We start from the raw sequence: 19,860 nt of genomic DNA, 5'->3' as shown, positions 1-19,860 counted from the left end.
AAACACATACCGAGATGCTCACAGAGAAAAATGGTCAATGGTGTAATGATATTATGATTTAATGACCCTATTTTTTTTTTTTCCTTTCTGAAATCCGACTGCAGTAGGACACAATTGCCTCTGTATTCCTCTGGAGATTTGGGGGTCATTTTTCTTTGTTTTGTAGTGTGTGTGTGTGTTGCTCTGTATGTGAGGCATCAAGGAAAGAGAAAAAATGTTAGTGAGATGAATTATATTTAATCTTCCAGTCTCAGAAGTAGTTTGGTGGAACATACGTGATCCATTTTTCCCATTTGACACTGTAATACCTTTTTTTCATATCCCTGGTAGTGATAGATAATCAGAACAGGGAAAAAATATTGTGTGCCATAATCATTGTTTCTACTGTTACTGTTACTACTACTGACAGGATATGGGAATTAACTTTGTTTTGGCCACTGTGATCAATAGTTGATGTGAAATTCACATCGTGGTCACTCCGAGGTCATTTTTAGTGTCCTGCTGTATAATCAGAAGGCTGCTGACTTTTCGGAAGGTGCTCTGATAAATACTATTAAGCATTCTCAAAAGCTCACGGGTGATTTCCTTGCAATTTTAATGAGTTAGATGATCTTATACATTTGAACATGAGTTTGCATTTTCTCCTTTCTTCTTTTAGGTTAATGAATTATGGTGACAGAATAATCCTAAATTCTAAGAGAGGTACAGTATGCCCACCTCCTTTCACTTACTTGTTTACTAAGTGCATGTTAACACTTTTCGTGGGTCAATCATATTTTCTCACAAGACAAGCATGGTTCTCTCTCTTTTTTTTTTTTTTTAACATTTTATTTACTTATTTAACAGAGAGAGATCACAAGTAGGCAGAGAGGCAGGCAGAGAGAGAGAGAGGAGAAAGCAGGCTTCCCAAGAAGTGGAGAGCCCGATGTGGGGCTCGATCCTAGGACCCTGGGACCACAACCTGAGCTGAAGGCAGAGGCTTTAACCTACTGAGCCACCCAGGTGCCCCGACAAGCATGGTTCTTAAGTTCACGTTAGTTCACACCCTGGTCAAGAGTCAGAATGTAATAATAAATACCAACCACAAGAAACTCTAAGATCCCAGAGACAAACTGAGGGTGGGTGGGGGAGGGGGTGGGGGGATGGGGTAACCGGGGGACAGGCATCAAGGACCGCACTGGATGCGATGAGCACTGGGTGTTCTATGCAGCTGATGAATCACTGACCCCTACCTCTGAAACGAATGATACACTCCATGTTAATTAATTGAATTTAACTAAAATAAAATTAAAGAAAAGTAAGCACAAGTACAAAGTAATAATGTAAAATTGTGGAATTGGTGTCTGTGGCATGTTCTCCAGGTCAGGTCTCCTGTGGAATATGACTATGTCTCCCTTTTCAGGAGAAGAAAAGGCCCAGGATCCCTAGGAGGTCCCAGAACTGGGAAAAGACCTACGAGGCACCAACAGTCCACTCTGCACTCCAGGCCACTCTGAGGCGCTCACCGTGTCTTTGCAGAGCAATGTCCTAAGAACCACAGGGGAAGAGACTCTGAAAACCATCTTGTTTTTCCAGGTGGGCATTGGGGCTTGGGCCACTGTCACCTCTTCTTCCGTAACTTCTCTCCAGTCTCACATGGACGCAGGCAGAGGCCTTCCCACACGATTCTCACCTACATGACTGTGGCCAGTCTCTTGGTTTTTCTCTCTGCCGGGATTCCCTGCAAGTTGGTGGCTGTAGTTCTGCAGAAGCGCCTGTCCAGTCTCGCATGTAAATTTGTATATCATATACACAGCATGGCTCGCGGCCCCATGACGGGCTCCACCTGCATCCTGAACACCTTTCTGTTCTTCACACTCATCCCCGGGAAGGTGGTGTGCACAACGCCCAGAAGACAAGCCCCCAAGGTCACTGGTCGTGGCTGTGGCATCTGCTGGATGTTCAGTGTCTTAAAGAACAGCTGTGTTCCCGTGAAAGTCACGGGTGCGCACGATGGGGAAACAGGGCCAACACTCAAGGGAAGGGGTCCGGCTCATCCTCGAGTCACCGTGCATGCTTGGTCATCCTGTGGCTTGTCTCTGACGCCATGTGTATCGGCCTCCTGGTCTGTCCCTACACAGGCACCCAGAGAGTGCGGGGGATTCATGCCCCTGATGGCACCCACAAATGCCCCTGGACACCAGAGCCGCCCCTGCCATCCTGTTGCCGGTGGCCACCTTTGTCAGCTTTTACGAGCTGAGTACTATTTTTTTTTTAATTTTATTTTTTCAGTGTTCCGAGATTGTTTAATGCACCACACCCAGTGGTCTGTGCAATCTGTGCCCTCATTGTTTTGTTTTGTTTTTAATGTCACTGCCTTTTTAGAGTTCCGTCTGAGGTTGATACAGACCTCTAGTCTAGTATTTTGGCGGTTTCCCCACTTTTAGTCCCCTCTTGCTGATCCTTTGCAGCCCTGGGGCTCCTAGGCCCCGCCCTTAAGCTGTTAGAAGTCACCTGTAACTGTGCTGAAGAAAGACAGCTCTGCTAACCACTGTGCTCACTGTACCTGGGACCATCTCCTCGGCACCAGCGTTTTATACAACCTGCACAGTGATCTTAGAGTGTAAATCTGATACTGGGGCTGCCCCTGGGGGACCTCAAAGTCAACTCGCAAATGATGACCTTGAAACAGACATACAAAAACTGTTCAGGAAATCTGTCTTCCCCCTTGACCAGAGCAGCTGCTGAGACACGGCTCCTTTCTTCAGAAATATTGAAAGTGTTTCTGCAAATTTTATCTCGGCTTGGGCACACTGAAGACCTGGCACTTGGCACGGAATCCAGTACGACATGGGTAAAAACTCCCCAGAGAGGACGGACGCTTCGTTTCACCGATGCAGGTAAGAAACCTGGCAGATGCAGAGGTGTTTTCTGCCTGACTTTGTTACTGCATTTCACTCCTATTTTTCTAATGTGCAGTAGAATGACACAGAAAATCACTGTTGCCCAGTGGTTTGATTTGCTTTTATACATTGTGGGTTTTCTTTACATGGTTGACCCTCTGTGAAGTTCATCGATTGGGTAACTGAAGTACCATCAAGGAGGGCTGGTAGCTGCCATCTGTAAACTTGCCACTCAGATTTTCTAGTCTATCACTAAAATATAGAAACTGGGGCAAGGAGCCGGATGTGGGACTCGATCCCAGGACCCTGAGATCATGACCTGAGCCAAAGGCAGCCGTTTAACTGACTGAGACACCCAGACGTCGCTGAAATTTGTATTTTAATGAGCAAATGTTGAACAGTGTTCTTTGAAGTCATAAGTGTTCAAACTGAAATAAAACATTGTGGGTGAAGTATAGTGTTACAGAACTAGCCCAGTAGGGGGGAGTGAGGTCATAGTCAACAGTAAACAAAAGACAGCAAGAAGCAGTTTCTTGTTGAAAAGACTGTTGGAAACTCATGCGGAGTGTATGGTCGCGTCAGGGGTGGGGGGCACTGTGGGCATTCAGAGACTCCCGTGGATGGCGGGTGCCGGCAGTCTGAGTTCCCTTGTGAGCACGTTCTGTCTCCTCCTTGGCTTTGCCCTCAGCCCCCGGGGCAGGCCCGGGAATGCCTCACCCGCGCAAGTGACCCCGAATCAAGAGGGGAGTCTGGTCACACCTCTCCGGAGAGTTCCGGAGGCTGAAAGAGGGGAAGGGGCGAGAGGGAAGGTGATGCGGGCTCCCTGCTGAGCTGGGCGAAGGGCGGGGAGGGGGGCGGTTCGACCCCGCGACCGGAAAGAGGTCGGGACCTGAGCTGACTGAGCCGCCCCGGCGCCCCCGGGGTCACGTCTTAGGCTCTTATAAAGGTTTTATTAATTTGTTAGAGTGAGAGCAGGGATGGGGGGTGGAGGGAGAGAGAAGCCGGGTCCTCCCTCGGCAGGGCGCCCGCGGGGGCTCCATCCCGGACCCCGGGCGCACGACCCACCGAGCCGACCCCCCCGGGAAATTCCATCCACTCGAGAGGCCGCAGGCGCGGCAGCTGCCCGGGGGCACGTGGCCATCGCGCTCCCAGCGACTCCCTGTGCGCCTTCCGTGTCCCCTCGACGCCGGACCTCAGCCGCGATTCCGAGCTGGCCTCCGGGGCTGGGGAGCGCGACCGGCTCTCCCGCCGCACCCCTGGCGGTCCCCACGGGATCCGCCAGGGGCTGCCCCGCCGCACCCCTCCCCGTCTCCGCCGGAACCGCCAGCGGCTGACCCGCCGCACCTGCGGGCGATGATGGCGATTTGCTCCCGGGAAGAAACTGGCTCCTCCCCGAGCGGCCGGCGCGCTCCTCGCGGAGGGTCAGCGTGACCCCGGCAGGCCTGGCAGGGCGCCTCCGCGGGGAGGTCGGGCAGAGATCCCCGTCCCTGCAACCGCAGCTCGTCCGACCGGCGCTTTCCCGCACGCAGCTCCGCAGCGGGGACCACGGGGCAGGGGCTTCCTCCTGCTTGCGGCGAACCCGGGGGCAGGAACGGGTGTGCGCTCATGCACCTGCGCGGACGGGGCGGGACGTGCGCCCCCGCCTCCCTCCGAGCCCCGCGACTCCGCCCGGGCTGGGCAGAAGCAGGCGTGAGGCCGCAGCGAGGGAGCTGCCGCAGGGGCCACAGGAGGCGGGGCGGGGCGGGAGCCTCAGGCAGATGTTGGGGCTAAGGAAGGCTCCGTGGGGCTCACTGCGGCCCAGTAAAACCCAGCGCCCCGGAGGGCAGGACATTTGCGGGTCCCTCTAATCCGGACGGACGAGCGCCAGCCTGCTGGGTCCCTTCCTGCGGCTGCTGGAGGTGACGCGGGGCCGCAGGACGCGGGGTTCGCTCCCGGCGTCAGCCCTGTGTAGGGGAGTCCACCAGCGGGTCAGGAGGCGACCCTTCGCCCAGCTCCGTGGAGGGGAAGGGAGCCGACCCGGGGCGCAGAACAAGCAGGGGTGTGGTGACGAGGATGGCGGGCAGGTGTGTGAGCAGGTGTGGGCGGGCGGGCGGAAGCCTGAGCAGGTGCGAGACACGGCGGCGCTGGGAGGAGGGCTTCGGGGAGGAGGAGGGTGAAGCTGCGTCGGGTGCGGGAGTGAAAACAGGCCTCGGCTTCCTTCAGCCGCCGGCGGAGGAGACCCAGCGAGGCCGGGAGAGCAGTGCGAAGTGCCTGCGGCTGCCGGACTCGAATGTCCCCCTCGGTTCCTGCCCACGGTGAGCAGCGAGAGCTTCTTTCCCAAAAGCCAGCTCTGGGTCTCGTCAACGCTTTTTATCGTTTTTCCGGTTTCCGTTTTACTATTTCTGCTTTGACATTTGTGATTTCCCTCTCTCAAAGTACTTTGGACTTAGTTCGCTCTTTTTTTTTTTTTTTTTTTTTAATTTCCTCGAGGTACAGAGTGAGGTGGTTTTACACCCAACGTGGGGCTCGAGCTTAAAACCCAAGACCAAGCGCTGTATGCCCCGCCGACTGAGCCACCAGCCGCGACATCTTTCCTTTTTCTCAAGGTAGGCGTTTTCGCTGAATCCCATACATTCACCGTGTTGCGTTTCCGCTTATGCTGGTCTCAGATTATTTCTTGGTTTCCCTTTGATTTCTTTTCTGCCCCAGGGGTGTTCACGACTGTGTTGTTGAGTCTGCCGGCCTGTGCGAATTTTCCTGCTGTTACACGTTTCACGACATGGTGGTCAGAAAAGCTACTCGGTATGAGGTCAGTCCTTGTAAATCTGTTAAGACGTGTTCGGGCACCCAACCTGTGATGCTTCCTGGTGAGTACTGTGTGTGCGGGGAGGCCGGTGGACCCCGCCGCTGGTGGGCAGGTGTTCCCGCGTCTGTAGGGCGAGGCGCTCCGCTGTGCGTTTTGGGGCAATGCTTCCTTACTGATTCTCTGTCTCCTGATTGTCCGGTGTTGAAAGTGGGGCTGTGGCTCCTACTTTAAATAAGTAGAAAAGGGCTCTTCTATCTTTGTTTAACTTGATGCAGCAAGTGGAGAGAGAAAATGTTAGTAAGATGAACCGTGGTTCATTTCAAGTCACATGAAATGTGTGTGAGTGTTGGGCTGTAGAGAGGCTGTTGTTCCCATTTAGTGTGGGTGTTCTACCCTTGTATCCCTGGAATGGCAGGTAACCCACAGAAGGAAACAGCGCCTACCATAAAAATAACTCCTCCCACCGCTTAATGGGAACTTGTGATCAATAACTGACATGAAATCTACCTTGTGAGTCCACAGGAGGCTTACCAGTGGTGTTCCATATTAATGCAAACCTTCCTTTCAATGAGCAAACAGGTGCACAGAGCTGACGCTCCTCAGGTGGGACAGAGCTCCTAAGTGGGTGATTGTAACACAGTAGGAGCTTTCAGGATGCGAACTACAGAATCCTTGTGTGCTCAGGGATGAAGCCTCTGACCCAAGGTTCCACTGTCCTTTCCATATCACGGACTGGGGAACAGGTTCTCGGAGCTCCAGGGTGTGTCCTAATGTCCCAGCACCATTAGTTATCACTGAGAACCGAGGAATAAGAAACAAGACCCATACTGGGTGAATCCAGTTGATGGTCACAAGCTACTCACTACGTGCTTCCTGTCTTGTGCACACAACAGTCCCCTAACACGGACCCAGTTTTCCCCAAAAGCAAGAAAGTTAGTAACTCAGAGACGTTTTTCTCGGTATCATTTACTTTTCCTTTCTGACAGTGGCTTTTCAATCCTACAGTAACGATTAGGATTATTGCCTTTGGAAGACTTTGTGTCTCTTATCAGAACAAGTCTGTCTTTCTCTTGGATGTCACAGAACCTTCATTTTCACTCATAAGTGCTCAGACCAGACTTTAACGCATCCCCCAAATGGGCTGTGGTCAGTTTTGAGCTCAGAAACCCAGTTTAGTTGGTTCTGGATTTTATAAATGAGAATCAAAGAGACAAAATGTAGGAACTCAAAATCTCAAAGAGATGTAAAGCAATCTGCAATGATTTAATGATAGGAGGGTTTAATGGGCATTATTGAGGTATAATTGACTAATAAAACTATGCATAATAAAGGTGTACAACTTGATTTAAAAAAATTTTGGTTAATATACAATGTAACATTGGTTTTGGGAGTAGAATTCAGTGATCACTTACCTACGACACCCAGGGCTCATCACCAGAAGGGCCCTCTTTAATACTTGTCTAGATTGGCTGCTTTGAGTAGTGTTACTTTCGACACCCAGGGCTCATCACCAGAAGGGCCCTCTTTAATACTTGTCTAGATTGGCTGCTTTGAGTAGTGATTACTTTTCCGTGTGGACTGAGTTGAGTGGGAGACCACTTTGATTAAAGCTCTCTAGGAACTTCTCACCATGTTTCAATCTGTGGAATTATTAATGACTAGAATTCTTCGGCCAGTAGGCATATTTTCTATACTGAATAGAATATCTGAAGACATTGTAGGGACAAGCTGTGTATCTGAATGGCTACTGATTTTTTGGAAAAGCATTTTGCGTACTGTCACTCTAAACATAATACCGAGTCCTTATAAGTTGGATATGTATTCTCTTGCAATTTTAGTTAGATAATCTTAAAATTTGTGTATTTTTGCATTTCCATTTAACCTTATTAATGCATCATAAGGGCAGACAGGACAGCCATGAACTGTAAAGCTGGTACACTGTATTCTCGTTGTCTCCTCCCACATACTCACTCATGAAGCACATGTTTATCTCCTACCCATTATGTGTCAGCCACACTTTAGACCGAGAAAGGCATGCTTCTGAGTTCACAGACTCTGTATTCTGATGGGGAGTCAGAACATGAAAGTAAATAGAAATACAAAGTAATAATATGAGATTGGAATATGAGTCCTATTCCTCCTGTGGAATAGGACTGTGTCTCCCTTTTCAGAAGAAAAGGCCTGGAATCCCTTTATGAGGTCCTAGAACAAACTGGAGTCCTCCCGAGGCATGGACAGCCTCTTCCCTCCAGGCCGCGCTCACCCGCTTGCAGTGTCTTATCAGAACAAAGCCCTGAGAACCACAGGGGAAGAGTCTCTGAAAACCATCTTTTGTTAACGACTGGGGTCAGGTCTTTTGCCAGTGTCTTGCTCTCCCAGAATGTCCCTCCAGTCCTGCATGGACACGAGCAGAGGCTCTTCAACACAATTCTCGCCCCCATGGCTGTCACCAGTCTCTAGGTTCTCTCTGCTGGGATTCCACTCACATGGTGGCTCTGGTCTTTGGGCACTCCCTGCCCCATCTTGGGTGTACACTTGTCCCTAATAGCCATCAAGTGACTTGCAGTCTTGTGCTCCGCCGGTGTCCTGAGCACCTTTCCGTGGGTCCTTCTCCTCCCCAGGACAGTGGGGAGGATGCTCAGGGGAGGAGCCCCCAAGATCACTGGTCCTTCCTGTCCATCTGCTGGATCTCCAGGGTCTTCATTAGTATCCATGTTCTTGTGAAAGCCACTGGTCTCCAGGACACGTACAGCCACACCCAAGGCAAATGGGTTTGCTCATCTGTCTGTCCTAATATAAGTCTTGTCTTCTTGGTCCATCTCTGAGGCCATGTTTATTGGCCTCGTGGTCTGACCCAGCGGCTCCGCGGTGCTGTTCCTGCACCGGCACCCCCAGACAGTGCGGTGTATTCACATCCCCAGTGGTTACCGCGGGGTCCCCCGGAGACCAGAGCTGCCCCCAGCATCCCAATGCTGGTGACTACATGTGTTGTCTTCTACGTGTGGAATTCCATTCTCGCTTTTCCTGTCCTCGCTCTAATAGGCTCTTCTCTGGGGGTGACGCGTACTTCTCGTGTTCTGGTTTCATGTTTTCCTATTATTTGCCCCTTACTGCTGCTCCTCAGGGATTCTCCAGCTCCTAATTTCTGCTTTTGAATGTTGAAAATGACCATTAAGAACCTAAATTTATAGAAGTCAGCTTCAACAATAGCCAAGATTATGCTGTTCAGTAATCATTCACCAAATACCAGGTTTTTTTTACATGAAATACACAATGATCTTTTTTTATATCTCTTTTTAAAAAATTTTTTAAAGATTTTATTTATTTATTTGACAGACAGAGATCACAAGTAGGCAGAGAGGCGGGCAGAGAGTGCGAGGAGGAGAAGCAGGCTCCCCGCTGAGCAGAGAGCCCGATGCGGGGCTCGATCCCAGGACCCTGAGATCATAACCTGAGCCGAAGGCAGAGGCTTTAACCCACTGAGCCACTCATGGGCCCCCATCCCATAACTTTTTAAAAAATACTTATTTATTTGAGAGAGCACAAATGGGGAGCAGCAGGGAGAGGGAGAAGCAGGTTCCCTGCTGAGCAAGGAGCCCATCCTGGGATCATAACCTGAGCTGAAGGCAGATGCTTAACCAACTGAGCCACCCAGATGCTCCTGCTGCGTCGCATAAATTTTGATGTGTTGTGTTTTCATTTTCTCTCTTTTTTAATTAAATTAATTTATTTATTTTCGGAAAAACAGTATTCATTATTTTTTCACCACACCCAGTGCTCCATGCAATCCGTGCCCTCCATAATACCCACCACATGGTACCCCAACTTCCCACCCCCTGCCACTTCAAACCCCTCAGATTGTTTTTCAGAGTCCATAGTCTCTCATGATTCACCTCCCCTTCCAATTTACCCCAACTCCCTTCTCCTCTCTAACACCCCTTGTTCTCCATGATATTTGTTATGCTCCACAAATAAGTGAAACCATATGATAGTTGGCTCTCTCTGCTTGACTTATTTCACTCAGCATAATCTCATTTAAATTCACGCGAGTTAGCATACAGTGCAGTTTCAGGAATAGAATTCAGTGATTCATTACTTACATATAACATCCAGGGCTCGTCACAAGTGCCCTTCTTAATCCCCATCACCCATCTAGCCCATCCCCAGTGTTTTCATTTTTATTTGTCTCATGATATATTTTTTAATTAAAAATTTTAAATTATGTTCAATTAGCCACTATATAGCACATAATTAGTCCTTGTTGTAGTGTTCAGTGATTCATTGCTTAAGAATAACACCCGTTGCTCATCACAGCACGTGCCCTCCTCTATACCCACTACCCTGTTACCCCTCCCCTCACCCTCTGCCCCTCTGAAACCCCCAGATTGTTTCTCAAGTCTATAGTCTCTCATGGTTCTTCTCCCTCTCTGGGTTCCCCCTGTTCATCTTGCCCTTCCTTCTCCTAATGTCCTCTGGGCTATTCTTTATGCTCCACAAGTAAGTGGAACCATATGATAACTGACTCTCTGCTGGGCTTATTTCACTCAGCATAATCTCTTCCAGTCCTGTCCATGCTGATACAAAAGTTGGGTATTCATCCTTTCTGATGGCTGAGTGATATTCCATTGTATGTATGGACCACATCTTCTTCATTCGTCTATTGAAGGGCATCTTGGCTCTTTCCACAGTTTGTCTATTTTAGACATTGCTGCTATGAACACTGGGGTACATATGGTCCTTCTTTTCACTACATCTGTATCTTTGGGGTAAATACCCAGTAGTGCAGTTGTAGGGTCATAGGGTAGCTCTATTTTTAATTTCTTAAGGAATCTCCACACTGTTTTCTAAAGTGGCTGCATCAACTTGCATTCCCACCAACACTCTAAGAGGGTTCCCCTTTCTCCACATTCTTTCCAACACTTGTTGTTTAGTGTCTTGTTAATTTTTGCCATTCTAACTGGTGTAAGGTGGTATCTCAATGTGGTTTTGATTTGAATCTCCCTGATGGCTAGTGATGAGGAACATTTTTTTCATGTGTCTCTTAGCCATTTGTATGTCTTCTTTGGAGAAGTGTCTGTTCATGTCTTCTGCCCATTTTTTGACGTGATTATCTGTTTTTTGGGTGTTGAGTTTGAGGAGTTCTTTTTTTTTTTTAAAGATTTTATTTATTTATTTGACAGAGATCACAAGTAGGCAGAGCGGCAGGCAGAGTGAGGGGGTGGGAAGCAGTCTCCCTGCTGAGCAAAGATCTTGGATACCAGCCCTTTGTGTGTAGTGTCATTTGCAAATATCTTCTCTCATTCTGTGGGTTGTCTCTTTGTTTTGTTGACTGTTTCCTTTGCTGTGCAGAAGTTTTGAGGTCCCACAAGTTCACCTTCACTTTTTTCCTTTGCCTTTTGAGACATGTCTTGAAAGAAGTTGCTATAGCCAGTGTTGAAGAAATTACTGCCTATGTTCTACTCTAGGATTTTGATGGATTCCTTTCTCACGTTAAGGTTTCTCATGCATTTTGAATTTATCTTTGTGTATGGTTTAGGGGAATGGTTGAATTCCATTTTTTTATACATAGCTGTCCAATTTTCCCAGCACCATTTATTGAAGAGACTTTTTTTCCCACTGGATATTTTTTCCTGCTTTGTCGAAGATTATTTGACCAGAGAGTTGAGGGTCCATATCTGGGCTCTCTACTCTGTTCCTTGGTCTATATGTCTGTTTTTGTGCCAGTACCATGCTGTCTTGATGATCACAGCTTTGTAATAAAGCTGGAAGTCAGGCAACGTGATGCCCCCAGCTTTGTTTTTCTTTTTCAACATTTCCTTAGCGATTTGGAATCTTTTCTGGTTCGATTCAAATTTTAGGATTGTTTATTCCAGCACTTTGAGAAACGTCGGTGGTATTTTGACTGGGATGGCACTGAAATTATAGATTGTTCTGGCAGTATAGACATTTTAACAATGTTTATTCTTCTCATCCATGAGCATGGAATGCTTTTCCATCTTTTTGTGTCTTCTTCAATTTCTTTCATGAGTGTTCTGTAGTTCCTTGAGTACAGGTCCTTTACCTGCTTGGTTAGGTTTATTTCCAGGTATCTTATGGTTCTTGGTGCTATAGTAAATGGAATTGATTCTCTAATTTCCCTTCCTATAGTTTCATTGTTAGTGTATAAGAAAGCAACTGATTTCTGTACATTAACTTTGTATCCTGTCACATTACTGAATTGCTGTATGAGTTCTAGTGGTTTGAGAGTGGAGTCCTTTGGGTTTTTCCATATAAAGTATCATGCCATCTGTGAAGAGGGAGAATTTGATTTCTTCTTTGCCAATTTGAATACCTTTTATTTCTTTTTGTTGTCTTTTTGCTGTTGCTAGGACTTCTAGTACCATGTTGAACAATAGTGGTGAGTGTGAGCATCTCTGTCTTGTTCCTGATCTCAAAGAGAAGGCTACAAGCTTTTCCCCATTGAGAATGAAATTTGCTGTGCGTTTTTCGTAGATGGATTTTATGAAGTTGAGGAATGTTCCCTCTATCCCTATACTTTGAAGGGTTTTAATAAGGAAAGGATGCTGTATTTTGTCAAATGCTTTTTTCTGCATCAACTGAGAGGACCATATGGTTCTTCTCCCTTCTCTTATTGATTTGTTCTATCACATTGATTGAATTGCACATGTTGAACCACCCTTGCATCCTAGGGATAAATCCCACCTGGTCGTGGTGGATAATCTTTTTAATATACTGTTGGACCATATTAGCTAGGATCATGTTGAGAATCTTGGTGTCTTTACTCATCAGGGATATTGGTCTGAAATTCTTCTTTTTGATGGGGTCTTTGCCTGGTTTGGGGATCAGGGTAATGCTGGCTTCATAGCAAGAGTGGAAGTTTTCCTTCAGTTTCTATTTTTTGAAACAGCTTCTGAAAAGTAGGTATTATTTCTTCTTTGAATGTTTGGTAGAATTCCCCAGGGAATCCTTCGGGTCCTGGACTCCTGTTTTTTTGAGGATTTTTGATCACTGCTTTAATCTCGTTACCAGATATTGGTCTATTCAGGTTGTCTGTTCCTGTTTCAGTCTTGGAGGTTTATAGGTTTCCAGGAATGTGTCCATTTCTTCTAGCTTGCTTAACTTATTGGAGTATAACTGTTGATAATAATTTTTGATGATTGTTTCTATTTCCTTGGTATTAGTTGTGATCTCTCCCCTTTCATTCATAATTTTATTAATTTGGGTCCTCTCTGTTTTCTTTTGGATTAGTTTGGCCAGTGGTTTACCAATCTTATTAATTCTTTTAAAAAGCCAGCTTCCAATTTTGTTGATGTGTTCTACTGTATCTCTAGTTTCTAACTCATTGATCTCTGCTCTAATCTTAATTATTTCCCTTCTTGTGTGCGGGGTTGGCTGAATTTGTTTTTGACTTTCTAGTTCTTTAAGGGGTGTAGAGAGTTGGTATATTCGAGATTTTTCAGGTTTTTTTTTTTTTTTTTTTAAGTAAGGCTTGGATGACTATGCATTTCCCCCTTGAGACCTCCTTTGCCTTATCCCATAGGTGTTGGACCAATGTTTCTTCATTCTCATTGCTTTCCATGAATTGTTTTAAGTTCTTTGATTTCCTAGTTGTTCCAAACATTCTTGAGCAGGGTGGTCTTTAACTTCCAAGTGTTTGAATTCCTTCCAAACTTTTTCTTGTGGTTTGGTTCCAGTTTCAAAGCACTGTGGTCTGAGAATTTGCAGGGAATAATCTTAATCTTTTGATATCAGTTGATCCCTGATTTGTGACCCAGTATATTGTCTGTTCTGGAGAAATTTCCATGTGCACTCGAGAAGATGAGTATTCTGTTGTTTTAGGCTGGAATGTACTGTATGTATCTATGAGGTCCATTTGGTCCAATGTGTCATTCAAAGCTCTTGTTTCTTTATTGATTCTCTGCTTAGAAGATCTATTACTGAGAATGGTGTGTTAAGATCCCCTATCATAAATGTATTCTTAACAATATGTTATTTTGATTAACAGTTGCCTTATGTAGTTGGCTGCTCCCATGTTGGGGGCATAAATATTTACGATTATTAGATCTTCTTGGTGGATGGACCCTTTAAGAATGATGTGATGTCCTTCTGTATTTCTGACTAAAGTTTTTAGCTTAAAGTCTAATTTATTTGATTTGAGAATTGCTACCCCAGTTTTCTTTTGAGATCTGTTGGCATGAAAGATGGTTCTCCATCCCTTCACTTTTAGTCTGGATGTATCTTTGGGTTCAAAATGTGTCTCTTGTAGACAGCATATGGATGGATCCTGTTGTTTGATCTGCCACCCCGTGCCATTTTATGGGAGCATTTAGGCCATTCACGTTGAGATTGATTATTGAACTGATAAGTTTTTATTGTCATCATGTTACCTGTGAAGTCCTTGTTTCTATAGATTGTCTCTGTGAATTTCTGTTCTATGTTACTCTTGGGTTCTTTCTTCTTTTATAGAACCCTCCTTAATATTTCATGTAGTGCCACCTTGGTGATCACATAATCTTTTAAACTTTGCTGGCCTTGGAAGCTCTTTATCTCTCCACTGATTCTGAATGTCAGCCTTGCTGGATAAAGTATTCTTGGCTGAATGTTCTTCTCATTTAGTACCTGAATATGTCTTGCCAGCCCTTTCTGCCTTGCCAGGTTTCTGTGGACAGGTCTGACATTATTCTGATAGTCCTCCCTTTGTACCTAAGGAATCTCTTCCCCCATCTACCCTTAAGACATCTTCTCTGAATTTACCACTTGTGAATTACACAGTCACATGCCTGGATGCCTTTCTACCCTCATTGATCTTGGGTATCCTCTCTGCCTCTAGGGCATGAACCCTAACTCCATTCCCCAGATTAGGGAAATTTTCATCCACTATTTGTTCAACATATCTTCTAGTTTTCTCTCTCCAACTCCTCAGAGATCCCAATAATTCTGACACTGGAATGTTTCATGGCATCATTTATTTCTCTAATTCTGTTTTCATGGCTTCTAAGCTGTTTGTTCCAGGCCTCCTCCTGATCCTTTTTTTCCATCAGTTTGTCTTCTAGATCACTAATTGGATATTCTGCCTTGTTTACCCTAGCCATTAGAATATTTAGATTACATTGGATCTCACTGATAGCATTTTTAAGTTCTGCCAGATCAACTCTCACTTCTGTCCTTAGAGATTCTATGTTTCTGCTAATGGTCTTCTCCAACCCAGACATTGCCTGGATAATTGTTACCCTGAATTCTATTTCCGACATATTGTTTATGTTCATATCCAATAGTTCTGTGGCAGAGATCAGAGTCTCTGGATTCTTCCTTTGTTGGGTGTTCCTCCTAGTCATTTTGGTGAGAGGTGGCTGGGAACGTATTAGCTGAATACATCAACCACGATCCAGGCAAGGTGCACTCTGGAAAGTTTTAGAGCAATTGGAAGTCACCACCAAAAAGAATGAAAAAAGAAAAAAAGAGAGAAAGAAAGAGAAAAAGAAAAGAAAAGAAACAGCCAAAATGAACCTCAAAAGTAAGATTTATAAGGTACAAAACTAAAAACAAACACAAACAAAAAGACTGACAAAAGTAAAAGGAAAAAAAAAAGAAAAACCCACCCAAAACAAACCCCAAGAATAAGATTTATATAGTACAAAAACAAATACACAGAAACACTGACAAAATGAAAAGATGGGAAGGGGGTTATAAACCCTCAGCGAGACTGAGGAAGGTTATTTTGGTTCTTCCTGGGTGTATCTTGTTATCTTTGTTAAAGGACTCAACTTTCCAGAGATGCAGGGACATTAAAACTGGTTTATATATAGGGGTAGTACTAAATAGGGGGAAAGGACTACCTTGAAGCTTATATCTATATCTATATATATATTAAAAAAAAAAGAAACACAGGTATATGTATGAAAAAAGTTAAATAGTCAAAAAGTTATTATGGAATATGTTGTATTAAGTATCTAGTTGTAATGGTAAGTAGGTTAAAAAAAGAAAAACAAGAATTGTGAGAACGAATTTATTTTTTTAATTTTTTTAAAAGATTTTATTTATTTATTTGACAGACAGAGATCACAAGTAGGCAGAGAGGCAGACAGAGAGAGAGAGAGAGAGAGAGGAGGAAGCAGAGAGCCCGATGCGGGGCTCAGTCCCAGGACCCGGGATCACGACCCGAGCCGAAGGCAGAGGCTTTAACCCACTGAGCCACCCCAGCACCCTGTGAGAACGAATTAAAAAAAAAAAAAGTTGTATTTATGAAATATACAGGTTTGGGGGCAATACCGGGAGCTTAATGTATTGCTTTCCCCTGATGTTGGGGTTTTACAGTTTCATGGGGACCCTGTGGTGTTTGTCCTCTCAATCTTTTGGCTTGTCTTCTGGGGGAGGGGCCTGCTGCATTGTTTTTCAGTCAGTCTTGCTTGGGCTGAGTCTCCCCTGGCCCCTATCAAGGGACTAGGCTCTGTGGAAACTGGTTTTTCAGGCTTTTGTTCTCTGGAGGTTTTTGTTTTTTTGGCAGCTTTTTGTGCCTTTTTGGAGGGTCAGAGCAAAGTAAACTGTCTGCACCCAGACCTCCACCTCAGAGAGAAGCCTCGGCCTGTTCCCCTCTGGGTGGTCCAGAACATACAGACTCCCCCTCTGCAAACTCCACTGAACAGCGCAACCTCCTATAGGCAGTGTGCTCCCCCAGCCACCATCTCAGTGGTCGCCCGAGGCCCGGCTAGTCTCTGCACCCCCATGCCACTAAAACCATGAGCGGTATTCTGGGTGAGCCTGAACCCAGGTGACTGCTGCTGTTGGGACAGCTGTCTGGGGTCCAGGCCCATGCCCAATGCACTCAGTCCCAGAGGTAATGCAGGTGGCAGAAGGCTGTAGGCCCAGGGACCACCAGCTGCCCCCCTCCCCCACTGGGCTCAGGCGTGGGTGGGCACCGGCTGTGTTTGCACTGGGACTGTGGGCTTGGTTCTGTGCCTGTGGCCACCTGATCTCACCACTTGCCCCTTAAGACCCTTTGTTCTTTTTGAGTGCTATTAACCAGACTCCAAGTTAGTGCTGGTCCCCAAGCCCAGGGCACTTTTGTGTTGGGGTATTACTTTCCAATGGGTCGCTCCTGGTGACTCCCTCCCCCTTCTGTTTATCCTCCCTAGATATCAGTCCAGGTGTTCCTGATGAAGTCCCAGAACCTAAGTCAGGTTCGGTGGGGTGAGGAGGTTCGGAGCCGACGACTAAAGAAAGAATTCTTAAGACGTCATTGGTGCAAAATGGTGGTTTATTAAAGCACGGGGACAGGACCCGTGGGCAGGAAGAGCTGCTGCTGCCCCGGGTTATGAAGGTGGGCATGTTATATACCCCACGGTTGGGGGGGAGGTGGTGAAGGAATGGGGGATTTCGACAGAGTTCTCACATGCTAGGGAGGGTCTACAAGGTGCCGGGGGGAGGGGGGAGTCTTTGCCATTATGGCTTGATCAATGTCGTCTTTAGGTCAGGCACTAACATCAAGATAATGGGGGATTCTTGGTGGGGCATTATGATCCGGCCATCATTTACATTCCTTTCTACCCCAATCTCCTCCAGTTTATGGTGGGAGGGGGACATTAGGGCTTCAGGAACCAAGAGTTATTTGCCTCTGGAAATTTGTGCTATTGATAAGGTAACCTCCCTGTTTAGGTCTCTAGGACATCTTGTAGAGCAAGGGAGATTCCTGTTCTGCAGGATTGCGATCCCTGCAAGTTAACCATTTATCGTTTTATGGCAGTCAGGGGTGCCTGAGGAATGCCACACATATGGAGGGGAGCGGGAGAAGAGGGGGTGCAAGGCGCCAGCTTTTGCTTTGTCCTCAGCCAGCCTCCTGCTCCCTCATCATTCCCACTCCACTGACCTCTCCACTCTTCTGCCCCCGTAGAGATCCAGAAGTGTGTAATCTTATATCTCGGACTGATCTTGGACTGATTTCATGGGTGTTCAAAGTGTTCTGGTAGATATTTAGCTCAATTCAGGGGAACGGTTGAAATGGGATCTCCTACTCTTCTGCCATCTTGCCCCTCCTCTTGAGAAGTTCTTTATATAGACCTTTGACATCAGCCCTTTATCTATAATGTCATTTGCAAATACTTTCTCCCATTCCGTGGGCTGCCTCTTAGTTATGTTGACTGTTTCCTTTGCTGTGCAAAATCTTTTGATCTTGATGACATCCCAAATGTTCATTTTTGCTGTTGTTTCCTTGCCTTTGGAGATGTGTCTTGAAAGCAGTTACTGTGAGGTAACTGCCTACGTTCTCCTCTAGGGTTTTCATGGATTCCTGTCTCACATTGAGGTCTTTCATCCATTTTGAGTTTATTTTTGTGTATGGTGTAAGGGAATGGTCCAGTTCCATTCTTCTGCATGTGGCTGTCCAGTTTTCCCAGCACACTTATTGAAGAGACTGTCTTTTTTTCCATTGGATATTCTTTCCTGCTTTGTCAAAGGTTAGTTGACCATAGAGTTGGGGTTCCATTTCTGGAGTTTCTGTTCTGTTTCATTGTTCTATGTGTCTGTTTTTGTGCCGGTACCATGCTGTCTTGATGACCACAGCTTTGTAATAGAGCCTGAAGTCAGGCATTGTGGTGCCCCCAGCCTTGGTTTTTTTCTTCATTCTTCCCTTGGCAATTCAGGGTCTTTTCTGGTTCCATGCAAATTTTAGGATTGTTTTTTTGTTCCAGGTCTTTGAAAAATGTCAATGATATTTTAATAGGGTTGGCATTGAAAGTGTAAATAGGTCTGGGGAAGATAGACACTTTAACAATGTTTATTCTTCCAATCCTTGAGCATGGAATATTTTTCGATCTTTTTGTGTATTCCCCAATTTCTTTTACAAGTGTTCTGTAGTTTCTAGAGTATGGATCTTTTACCTCTTTGGTTAGGTTTATTCCAAGGTATCTTAGGCTTTTTGTTGCTATTGTGAATGGAATTGATTCCTTAAATTCTCTCTCTTCAGTCACATTGTTAGTGTATAGAAAAGCAACTGATTTCTCTGCATTGGTTTTTGTATCCTGCCACATTACTGAACTGCTGAATGAATTCTAGTAATTTGGAGGTGGAATCTTTTGGGTTTTCCAGATAAAGTATCATGTCAACTGTGAAGAGGGAGAGTTTTACTTCTTTGCCGATTTGGGTATCTTTTACTTCTTTTTGTTTTCTGATTGATGTTGCTAGGACTTGTAATAATATGTTGAACGATAGTGATGAGAGTGGACATCCCTGTCTTGTTTCTGATCTTAAGGGAAAAGTGCTCAGCTTTTCCCCATTGAGAATGATATTTGCTGTGGGTTTTTCATAGATGGTTTTTATGAGATTGAAGAATGTTCCCTCTATTCCTATACTCTGAAGAGTTTTAATCAGAACGGATGTTGTATTTTGTCAAATGCTTTTTCTGCATCATTTGAGAGGATCATATAGTTCTTGTCTTTTCCTTTATTGATGTGCTCTATCACATTGATTTGAGAATGTTGAATCATCCTTGCATCCAGGCACAAAACCCACTTGGTCATGGTGAATAATCTTTTTAATATCCTGTTGGATCCTACCAGCTAGGATCTTGTTGAGTATTTTAGCATCTATGATCATCGGGGATATTGGTCTGTAATTCTCTTTTTTGATGGGGTCTTTGCCTGGTTTTGGGATCAGGGTAATGTTGGCCTCAAAGAAGGAGTTTGGAAGTTTTCCTTCATTTCTATTTTTTGGAAGCGTTTCAGTAGAATAGGTATTACTTCTTTTTTAAATATTTGGTATCATTCCCCTGGGAAGCCATTTGGCCCTGGGCTCTTTTTTTTGGGGGGGAGGTTTTTGATTACTGTTTCAATTTCATTATTGGTTATTTGTCTATTCACAATGTCTGTTTCAGGCTGCTTGGAAGGCATCCATTTCTTCGAGGTTGCTTAATTTGTTGGTATACAGTTGCTGGTAATAATTTCTAATAATTGTTTCTATTTTCTTGGTGTTAGTCATGATCTCTTCCCTTTGATTCTTGATTTTATTAATTTGGGTCCTTTTTCCTTTCTTTTGAATAAGTCTGGCCAGTGGTTTATCAGTCTTATTAATTCTTTCAGAGAACCAGCTTCTAGTTTCATTGATCTGGTCTGTTTTTCTGGTGTCTATTTCATTGATCTCTGCTCTAATCTTTATTATTTCTCTTCTCCTGCTTGATTTAGGTTTTATTTGCTAACCTTCTCC

The 19,860-nt window shown here is 45.3% G+C and overlaps 1 pseudogene; it reads left to right on the top strand.

The window, feature by feature from the left end:
* Positions 1-1,016: 1,016 nt before the first annotated feature.
* Positions 1,017-19,860, top strand: part of LOC106004141 — a 48,606-nt pseudogene continuing 29,762 nt past the window's right edge.

The sequence above is a fragment of the Mustela putorius genome, unplaced genomic scaffold, assembly GCF_011764305.1.
Source record: "Mustela putorius furo isolate JIRA1106 unplaced genomic scaffold, ASM1176430v1.1 tig00000196_pilon_pilon_pilon, whole genome shotgun sequence".
NCBI classification, from domain to species: Eukaryota; Metazoa; Chordata; class Mammalia; order Carnivora; family Mustelidae; genus Mustela; species Mustela putorius.
The sequence above is the reverse complement of the archived record's forward strand: the minus strand, read 5'-3'. Positions and strand labels throughout refer to the sequence as shown.